Source organism: Coenobita brevimanus, chromosome 16 (genome assembly GCF_032717465.1).
Source record: "Coenobita brevimanus isolate Jiangsu-jjx chromosome 16, ASM3271746v2, whole genome shotgun sequence".
NCBI classification, from domain to species: Eukaryota; Metazoa; Arthropoda; class Malacostraca; order Decapoda; family Coenobitidae; genus Coenobita; species Coenobita brevimanus.
In genome coordinates, this window is record NC_136969.1 from 17038273 (window position 1) to 17050042 (window position 11770).

Genomic DNA, 11770 nt, shown 5'->3' on the forward strand with positions numbered 1-11770 from the left:
TCCGTATGCAATAACGTGTATTGGGTAATGTCGGAGTCTTAATGTTCATCATACAATGAGGTGAACAAGCATAGCTGAGCATAAATGTTAGAAGGTGTGATGTCCAGTGTCTCGAAAAATGGTTCACCTGAGTCTACTGTGTGTGTGACTCATCTGCTGTAACACTTTCGTGGCTGAACCAGGGGGGTCATAAATCATTCATGATTAAGCATGTGACACATTGGTCATGTCATGTTGTGCATCATCCAGTCTGTTTTATTATGAGGAAAGACAGTCATTATATTCTCACACCATGGTATAAGTAGATGGCATGTTGCATAGGATTATAGCTACTTTGAGTGTTGGACAGCTATTGGCTTGTTGTGCGAAAATATTGTTCATTCATCATACCGATGGATCACGCAGAGGTAAAGAGATACTGTATTTGCATAAGGAATGCATATCTTGTATAATAATTATTGAAATAACGATGTTACGTGTGTCCAGTCCACAAATGGTGTCGCTTCTTCGAGGTGCTATTTCATTATTCTGGATAGCTATGACATAACATCCACAAACATAGATCATAGTTTATTATATTCTCATTAAAACATTCATACATTAGTTTTCATACAAGTATTACACATTCAGGCCCTCCTTATCTCCAGACGGATTATAATATTTAATCGTGTGTCCACACCCACACGCTGTTCATGCAGAAGGAGCAATATATCTCACACCAACACCAAACATCATAGATGTTGGTGATGACCCTACTCCCACCTGCCCATCTCCTCACTCTCTTCTACTCGACAACAGTCCACTTCCACACACATCCTGCCACCAAGCAGGATGGTCAAGTCCTTCCACCCTCTCTATTCCTGCAACTTTCCTTCCTCTCCTAATTCCCCATCCCAATGACCAACCTCCCCTGAAGTCCCCTCTAATCTACCAAATATTGTATTCTATTTCTAACTGCCTTGAGAATATCGTTTTCAATCTTCAGCGTCATCGGACACGGCATCACAGATATCCTTAATATCAAAATCTGTTGTCGAACTTGAGGTTATTATGAATCTCGTATGATGGGTCTAAACAATAATACCATAAAGAAGTTTCGCTTCCCATCTACGATCACCACCATCACAGTTCCCGGTAACCATTACACATCATGATATTATAGGTCCTGATTCCCTTAGTCCTACGATCGATATACTATGTGTGTCCAATTTCTGTCATGAAATTGCAAGGATAGTATCGGGCCAGTATTCACTGTTACAGAGGCATTTCGGTGGTGTGGTTTTGCTAGGAAATTTGCATAGTAACTATAGCCTTGTTTGTGCTTGAGTCCAGTAATGCAACTGGCCATTTCAGATCCATGTTAACACAGTAGATGATGTCTGCAACTTTGTGTGTGATAAACGGACATATAAAGAACTGCAACACTGGCAACATTATGCATGTCTGTCCGTTGTCTGCCGTTATAACACAAGGATTTAGTATGTGGTCACGGCTACACAAAATATATCAGTGGTGTGGTGCCGCTGGGAGAGAGTAAAACTGCGTATAGTCTACGCGTGTTTGTGCAGGGAGTATGGTAATACAACTCGCCGACCTACTTGCACTGATGCCAAGACAGCAGCCAAAGTTGCGGTTTTGGTGACTATACTGACTGACCATTGAACACACTTTCACCTCCCAGCAGTCTGAATGAGATCCTGTTTTCAACCAATAGAAACATTAAATAGTGCATTGACCAATGCATTTTTATATGTAAAGTAAGGAGTGTTTTAGGCACCGTGTCATCATACAGGCTGATATAGTATAACGCAGCCAAGAATAAGCTGGATCTACGGTAGGATAAAGGTTGAGTGCTCCTGGAGTGTCCATGTAAACGTAAGCAACATTGGTGCACCAGCACCTGGATGGTAAAACCCAACCACCGCACTTTACGCAAAATACTCAGGGGTTCTGAAGCTACCCCACGTCAACCAGTAGATTTACATAAGGTCACTGATAAGGCTGCAGACTCGACGTAGTGATGCGATATGATAGGGAAGTCAGTATCAGGGTCTCGTTACCCTTTATACGAGGAAGGGCAGGAAAATTGTATGTGTGTGTGTTTGTGTGTGTGTGTGTGTGTGTGTGTGTGTGAGAGAGAGAGAGAGAGAGAGAGAGAGAGAGAGAGAGAGAGAGAGAGAGAGAGAGAGAGTCTCTCTTGCTCTCTTTCCTTATATATATATATATATACATAGATAGAGAGAGAGAGAGAGAGAGAGAGAGAGAGAGAGAATTATATATATATATAATGAAAGAGAGACCTCTCTCTCTCTAACTCACAAAATTCCTGCCCTTCCTCATATAATGAGTACGGTAACGAGACCTGATATTGACTCCCTTATCACATCGCATCACTACGACGAGACTGCAGCCTTATCATTGACATTGTGCATATCTACTGGTTGACGTGGGGTAGCTTCTGAACCCCTGAGTATTTTCCGTAATGCGCGGTGGTTGGGTTTTACCATCCAGGTGCTTTTGCAATAATGTTGCTTACGTTTATATGGACGCTCCAGCTGCACTCAACCTTTACCCTACCGTAGATCCGAGCTTATCCTTGGCTGTGTTATACTATATCAGCCAATATGATGACACGGTGCCTAAAACACTCGTTATCTTACATATAAAATTGCACTGGTCACTGTACTACTTAATGTTTCTATAAGTTGAAAGCAGGATCTCATTCAGACTGCTGGGAGGTGAAAGTGTGTTCAATGATCAGTCAGTATAGTCACCAGAACGCGACTTTGGCTGCTATCTTGGAAGGAATGTGAATAAATAGGTGAAATGAATTACCACCCTCCCTGCACAAACACACGTAGATTATATGCAATTTTACACTCTCCAGCAGCACCACGCCACCAATATAGTTTGTGTAGCCGTGCCCATATACTAAATCCTTGTGTTATTGGGGATTTTGCCACCAGAGGGCCAGACACAAATAGATCATTGGTGTGTGCGGCTCATATTCCTGGTTTTTCCGCTGGTCCTTGCCTTCCAACACTCTTCTGTAGTTGCAGGGAGCAACATAAAGGTCTAGTGCTTACTTCACCGTTGGCTGAGTTTTTCTGGTGTTTGGACTTAGCCTATGGTTTGGGCGGAAAATTCAGTACGGCAGACGGGGCCCCTCTTGTCGGGTTTTCTCATTTCTGTGCATGGGCAGTATGACCTCTGTGACATCATGGACGGGTCACTCCATTTCCCCTGCTGCCATTGGTCTGTGCTGTTGTGCTGGTGAAGCTGACGTCCCTCTCACCCTGCTACCTGCCTAGTTGTGCAGCATGGAGTACGAGTACTCGAGCCCTGCAACCCTCGAAGACCTTGACGCTGACCTGGCGCTGAGTGACGAGGATGAAATTACTCAGAGTGACTGGCCACAGCTACCATATAGTAGTAGTGATGTCTCACTTGCTGGGGAAGTAGCTATAGAACCAGCACTATCTGCACCTGCCGCACCTCACCTCATCGGCCAGGCATCTTCCTCTGCCAAGCGCCCCCTGCATAACACCTCAGACAGCAACAGTGTGCTTTCATCCCCTGCTACCAAATCCTCCAAACAACAGTAGACTTCTGATCCTCTGCAGAAGGCAACCGCCCTTAGATCCAACACTCCTTGCCTCCTGCAGCTTGTTCAATCCCCTCAAGTCTCGCCGTTGCTTCCTGCCTCTACGCCTCCAGCGTTCACGCCCAGGGCTGACTACATCAAACTTTATTTCAAAGACGACCCAACTGTGGACATCAAACTTTGATTGTTGTCTGAGATCAACGTGCTTTTCACTTTGACCGCACCCAAGCGGAGCTCAAAATGTCTGCAATCACTTCCTGTCTTGTCTACATCTCCAGACGTTGCAGGGACATTGTAGATACTGTAACTAAAAGAGAGTTCCTATCCCTTTCTTTGGAAATTCAAGACTCACCTGAGAGGCCCCGCAAGTTTCCTACTTACCTCCTTACACGTTATCCTGTCTGCATTGATCCCAACTTGGCCCAGGGGCTGCCAGGTATCTCCTCAGCCCGACGTTTCCACCAGAATGGCACTCCTATCAACCGGCTGGTAGTCACCTGGAGCCTTCCCCACCCGCCACCACCAATTGTCACCTTCAGCTTCCTTCCCTGCCTCCCATCTTGTGAGTTTCGCAAGATGGAGGACAAGCAACCATGGTGCTTTCGATGCTGGGACATTGGTCACATCTCCCGGTATTGCTCTGTGCCAGAACGGTGTGCATGGTGCTCTGGCCAACACGACTCTCGGACATGTCCTCAACGACCCCCTTCATCTGCTTCTGATACAGCCTCGACACAACCCGACCCCGCCACCTCCAGATGCCTTGCACTGGAAATGTCCCCGATGTCATTAAGCAGGGGTTAACGTTTGGCGTGGCTGCACTAGATGCCGGGCTAACCCAGCCCCCATTGCCAAGGATGGGGCTCCACTAGCGTCACCAACATCACCACTCTGTGCTGCCGCTCCCCCTGCCTCCACTGTTGGTTTGGTCTCAGCTGGAGTCACTGAACTTCGCGATGCTTTTGTCACTCTCAGGACTCGGATTAGCTCACTTATGGCACGTTTCAATGCAATAGAAGCCCGCATTGATGGCTTGGTTAGCTAGCAAGCCACACTTGAGACAACATTAATTTCACTGGTTGAATCACAACAAGTCATCATTACGACTGTCACCACCCTTACAGAGAAGCTGGACTCCATTGTCACTCCCATTGGACAACTGAATGCCATTGGATGACTGAATGCTCCCCCCAGAGAGTCTTCCCCTCGTGGCAGCCGCATAACACTTCTCATGCCACCACCACTTCCTCATCTGGCCCTCACAAACGTCATGGCAAAGTTCAGTAACACGGCACAACTGCATGTCATCTCTTGGAATGTCTGTGGTGTTACTAACCATTCTAATCTTACTGCACTCAAAGGATATGTATACAGTCGCCACCCAGATATCATTTTCATTTAGGAATCCTTTGTTGGCCGTGCACTACTCGGGGTAGAGGCACCTACTCTCAGTGGTTATGGTTCTTTCGTCCATCAGGTTAGAAATGGACTTGTCACAAATGTCCACTCCTCCATCCAGCACCGTTTCCTCCAAAACTATGTAGACGATGAGACAACCTTCCAGCTTCTTGAGGTCACCAATGGAAGCGGCACAATTCGGTTGTGCAACGTGTACTCTTTGCCAGGCAGGTTGAATACAGCTGCTCTCCCAGCTCCCACCATCCATTGCATTATATACATGGGGGATTATAATGCCCGACATCCTGCTTTGGGGGACCTTTCTGCCATCATTAACCATAATGGGACTAAACTTCTTGAGTATATTCATCGTAATCAGCTCACCCGCTGGGACACCGGTGGGGCCACACACTCTCGGGGAGGCACACTAGATCACGTCCTTACATCCGGCCTTGTGGCGTCCCAGGTCAGGTGTTCATCTATCCCTGCACTCTTCTCTGATCACATTGCTCTCAGCCTTCATTATTCCCTCCCTGCTACACCTTCTGTACACAGATGCATTCACATTGCAATCCCACCCAAGTACTGCCCTATATACATCTTCTATATGACCAACCTTTTTCCCACGTTTGACCTTCATTGTCCCCAAAAGTTGTATTCATCACTTGTCAGCTCCACACATGACTTCTAAACCCAATATGTCAGGAGGCCACACATTATGCACCAACATGATGCCCACACCTGGACACTGGATAATCGCATCGCTCAGGCAGAGAGGAAGGCGGTGAAAGATGGTTTTGCCTTTCAAAGACGACCTTCCCCAGAGAGTCTCCATCAGTATCGACTGTCGAGGGATTATCTAGTTGCTCTCCAGGACTGCATTTATACCGATTCATGGCATAAACTTACCGATAGCATCAACCATCAAATGACTGTTGGTTCCATGTGGCGCATTATCAACATGGTTGTCAAGAAGAAGCCCCCTAGTATCCTCCACCAAAGTCCAGCACAGTATCCACAGGATCTTGTAGATGCCTGGTCTGCACAGTCACGGGCTTGCGCCCTTCCCACTAACATACAGGACGTGCTCTCCACCCAGAAATACTTTTGTGCACTCCATCTCATCGCCACTTTACTGAGGAGAGATGATGAGGATGGTGTGGCTATAACTGACGATGAATTGCAACGGACCCTTGCCAGGAGTAGGGTAATGGCTCCAGGTGATGATGACATCACTTTTTCTGTCCTCCATATCCTCCTGAAAGTTCCTGGTAATTCCCTTCTCCAGTTGTTCAACCTTTGCATCCGTCTGGGATACGTGTCATAAGCCTTGACCCGGAGTACAATCCTGCCTGTTCCTAAACCTGGCACTGATAAATTCTGACCTGTTTCCCCTCACCTTCTGCTTCAATAAAGTACTGGAATGCATCCTCCTTACCAGACTCTTGTTTTGGCTGCTGGACAAGCTCTTGCCCCAACTGTACGGCTTTTTACCACAGCGAAGGACACATCACTGCCTCATGGAGCTATACACCCTCCTATCCCTACTAGTGTAGTGTCCTTCATTGATTTAAAGAGTTTTGATGTCGCCAACAGAGACATCATCCTCGACCAACTAGTGGATTTTGGAGTTAAGGGAAACCTGCTGCGATGGATACATGGTTACCTGTTTAATAGGTCCTCTCGTGTTCTTTTTGAGGGCGCATACAGCACTGTTAAGGATTTTGAGCTTGGTACTCCACAAGGTGGTGTCATTTGTCCGTTTTTGTTTAATACCTTCATACATTGTCTACTTACCCTCCTTCCTGACATCCTTGGAACCACGATTACTTCCTTCGCTGATGTCATCTGCATTCATTCAAATTTCCCTGCAGATCTGCAACGTTTCCTCCATTTGTTTCATGAGTTTGCTTCCAAATGCGGACTCATTATCTCTCCAGAATAGAGTAGAATCTTCACTTCCCGTCATGCCTGTATTCTCTGTCGGGGATTGTGTTATCCCTCTGTGCACACAGTACCTTTATCTGGGGGCACCTGTACAGATTTCTCCCTCCATTCCTACAAGACATCATGTGCATCTGATTGTTCAGGATCTGCTGACCCAGCTACAGCAGTGCCTAAAACCTCTCAAGTGGCTTACTAATTATGCTGCCAGGGTGTCTATTCCTGTAGCACGAACCATGTACATAGCGTTCATTCGATCAGTTGTTGATTATCTCCCCTGCTATTTGTCAACTTTCCAGAACAGCCTTACAACCTCTTGAGAAGTTCGAAAACACAGTAATGAGACTCATCCTGGTCTACCCTGGCTCAACCAGAATTGTTAACATGCAACCTGAACTCAACCTTCCACCACTTGTTGGTAGAATATACTCCGTGGTTACATACTTCAGCATTAAGTGTCTGCATTATCCTCACCTTTCTTCCCACTACTCTCACATCATTCGGATTTCCTTGATCCCACTGCACCAAGGCCTCTGCTTCGCAGTGGTGGCCTCACACTAGTTAATACCGTTTGTTCAAACGTCTGACGGCTAAACATCAATGTATCAGTGCTTGCTGAGGAGGTGGACTTTGGCGTTCCACCTTGGCAATCCCCTGTGCCTGCTATCTCATACACTTCGGCCTCCGAGACTGACTTGCCTTAGCTTCAGAAACAGCTAGCTTTGGAGACCATCGCCAGGCTGTCGTCTTCCCTCCCTTCGGCCCATCATATCTACACTGATGGCTCCCTGCAGGAGGATGGCAGTGCTGGCTGTGCTGTATTTTCCTCAAGTATGGACCCACCTCAAGGGGGCTGGTTGGGCCGTTGACTGCCAACCTCATTGAGCTCTATGATAGTGAACTACATGGACTCCTGGATGCAGTTACTTTATTGATACGGATGAACAACAGCGGCTAGATCATCTGTGACTCACAGCTGGCCCTCCATGCCCTTTCCTCTCCCAGGCCTGCATATCAATATCTCGTTACACAGATACTTCATCAATTGGCCACTGCCCACGATTGTTCGCTGGTGGTGCACTTTTTGTGGATTCCCTCTCATATTGGTCTCACAGCCAACAACACTACTGACCTCCTTGCAAGGACTGCCTGATTACTGTATCCGCCCACTGTGGATGCTACTAATGCCTCCACCATTTGCTGCAAGCAGATAATATGCAGAGCAGCCCACTCCCTTATTCTCCACCGTAGAAATGCTGAGAGGGCTCACAGTACGTCCATCCAACATTATGACCACTTTCTCTCTGGTCCCCATAGATATCATCGCAGTGGTCTTATGGTTCGTCGACATAACGTGGTGTGTGCCTGCCTCAGACTGGGCTACCGACCTGTGTGGCAGGTGGCTCAGGCGGGCAGCAAACCTCATTTCTCCTCCTGTAAGCTCTGTGATGCACCCAATACCAACACCCTTGACCATTATTGCCTGGAGTGTCCACTTGTCTCTGATTTAATACCACATGGACTCACATTTGTGGACACTTGTAAACATTTGTTGGAAGATGATAACCTAGATGTTATTCTCATGCATCATCCACACTTTTGTGGGTGTTAATTTGTTATAGATAGACAGCATGTCCTGAGTGGCACGAGTTCCCCTGTATTCACCTCATATATGGCCGCATGGCACTGTGCTAGGTTTGTCACCTTCGGACGGAATAAATGAATCAAATCAACCTTGTGTTATAATGGCAGACAACGGACAGACATGCATGGTAATGGAAATATTGCTCCCTCTGGATGAGCAGTGTGTGAGTGTAGACACACGATTAAATATTAAAATTCGTCTGGAGCTAAGGAGGGCCTGAATGTGTAATACTTGTATGAAAACTAATGTATGACTGTTTTAAACAGAATAAAATATACAATGATCAATGTTGATGGATGTTGTGTCACAGCTATACAGAATAATGAAATGGCACCTAGAAGAAAGCGACATCATTTGTTGACTGGACACACGTGACACCATTGTTTCAATTATTATTATACAAGATATGCATTCATTATGCAAATACAGTATCTCTTTACCTCCGCATGATCCATCGGTATGATGAATGAACAACATTTTCACACAACAAGCCAATAGCTGTCCAACACTCAAAGTAGCTATAATCCTATGCAACATGACATCTACTTATACCATGGGCTGAGAATATAATGACTGTTTTTCATCATAATAAAACAGACTGGATGATGCACAACATGACATGACCGTTGTGTCACATGCTTAATCATGAATCATTTATGGCTCTCCTTGGTTCAGCCACAAAAATGCTACAGCAGTTGTGTCACACACACACACACTAGACTCAGGTGAACCACGTTTCGGGACACCGAACATCACACCTTCTAACATTTATGCTCAGCTACACTTGTTCACCACATTGTATGATGAACATTAAGACTCCAACATTTATGGAATACACGTTATTGCATACGGAATTACAGATCGCCTCAGAACATCTGTATAATCACACCTTTCATCTTTCCAATCGAAACACGACAAAGTTTCGGTACATGCACCCCAACCACCAGTCCCCCCTCTCCTCTGATCCACCTCGCCTCACAGTCACCTCCTGTCAGAGAAGCAGTGGGATCCAATGGCATTACTTTTTGTTTTTCTTTCTACCTTCCACTATACATACGTGGCAAACACTTGGATTTGCAGGCAGAGTATGACCTGACTGAACATTGTTTCTGTGGGTACTAGATACTGTGGCAGAGGGGAATCTCTGTCAGGTCTGCCCATTCACTAACTATTACTACGATGTAAACAAACAGTGGTGCCACATTTCATCAAATACACCACTCTCTGTACTCGTTAGAAGTGGAGGTAACTGTACACAAGAGTGGGAGGTCCAATCGTAGGGTAACACCTTCTCCTCCCTATAAAGGATGTAATGAGGAGATTTCCCAGTTGACGAATAGTCTGAGGAGTTGATGGCCGCCGCTACTTGTGGTAACCAGTCTTGCCAGTTATCCTCCAATGAACTGATCACTGGTCTCAAGACTTCCAGTATCTTCCTGTTTGTCCTCTCTACGAGGCCATTGCTCTTGGGACTGTAAGGCGCAACAAAGACGTGCTTTACCCGATATGTACGACAAATTTCCTGTAACACTTGGTTACGAAACTCACTGCCATTATCACTGAGCAATACCTTGGGTGTAGAGTATGGACAGATCACTAAGGTTACAATAGCGTGCACCACCTCCTCTGCAGTTTTCGTCTGCAAAGGTGCTAAAACAGAGAATCGTGAAAAATAGTCCACTGCCACCAACACATAGCTTGAGCCTTGATGACCCTTTGGCAATGCTAGGAAATCAATGGAGACTGTATCCCAAGGTTTTTCCGGTAAGGGATACTCCAAGATGGGAGTTAGAGGTCCAGTCATTCCTCGTATTTCTGCAAACTTGGCACAGTGACTACCGTGGACTTCTATGTCCTTCCTCATGGTCAGCCAATAGTACTTCTTTCTTGACTCATGTATGCATCTGTCGCATCTGGGATGACCCGCTTGAGGCACGTCATGAACCAGCTGTAAGACGGCTTGTTGTAGAGTAGCAGGAACAACCAACTGACACACAAAGGATTTCCCTGGTGGTTTCTTATAGAAGAGACTTTGTTGAAGGTTGAAATGAGTCATCAGTACCAGAAGTTCAGGTAAACAAGACTTGTCACCAGACTCCACGGCATAGATGACTTGAGACCACATCGCATCCTTACATTGTTCCGCTTTTACCGTGTCCGAGGAATACTCAACAAGAGGGATAGCCGCAGATATGGCAGCAGCAATGTTTCTACTCAGCACTTCGGCAACAACATTTTGACGGCCCGGTAAATATCTGACATCAGGGCCAAACTCCATTACTTTGCTGTACCAACGCATGACCTTCCCCTTGAACAAGTCACGTATGGGTGTATGGTCAGTTAAAACAATTATCTGGTAGCCGAAGATGATATCCCAGAAATCTCCTAACACCCACATGATTGCTAATGTCTCCAAGTGAGTCGCCAAATAATTCTTTTCTGGGGGTCTTAGTGCCCTCTTGGCATATGCAATGGTGTGCGTTTTGCTTTTCTCATCCTTTTGCTGTAACACCACTCCCAGTCCCAAAGCTGAGGCGTCCATGCACAGGTAAAAGGTTGAGTATAATCATGAAATGCTGACACAGATGCCTCTGTCATGGCCTTCTTGAGGTCATTGAAGCTTTTCTCTTCCGATGATCCCCATTTCCATGCAGCATCCTTCTTAAGTAGTGTCGTTACGGTGATGTGATAGCAGCATGTCTGTGGACAAAGCTCCTGTAGAAGCCAGTGAGCCCGAGAAACGAGCGAATGTCATCCTTGGATTTGGGTGTAGGGAAATTTATCATGGCAGTAACCTTATCTGGAAGAGCCTTGATGTCATCACCGTCAACTAAGTGCCCCAGAAATCTAACACTTGACTTCAGGAATTCACACTTTGACAGCTTAATTTTCAGGCCTGCAGATCTTAAGGTTTCCATCACTCATTTTAACTTATTAAAGTGAGTGTCCGTGTCCTTCCTCACAACTATTAAGTCATATAGATATGCCAAGACGTCCTGCCCAATCATGTCACCAAACAACTGATTTATCATCCTCTGAAATATCAAAGGAGCATTACTCAGTCCAAAAGGCATCCGGAGAAATTCAAAGTGCCCATGGTGAGTGATAAAGGTAGTGATGGGGCAAGACACTTCAGTCAGCTCCACCTGCCAATACCATGACGCTAGATCCAGGCAGGT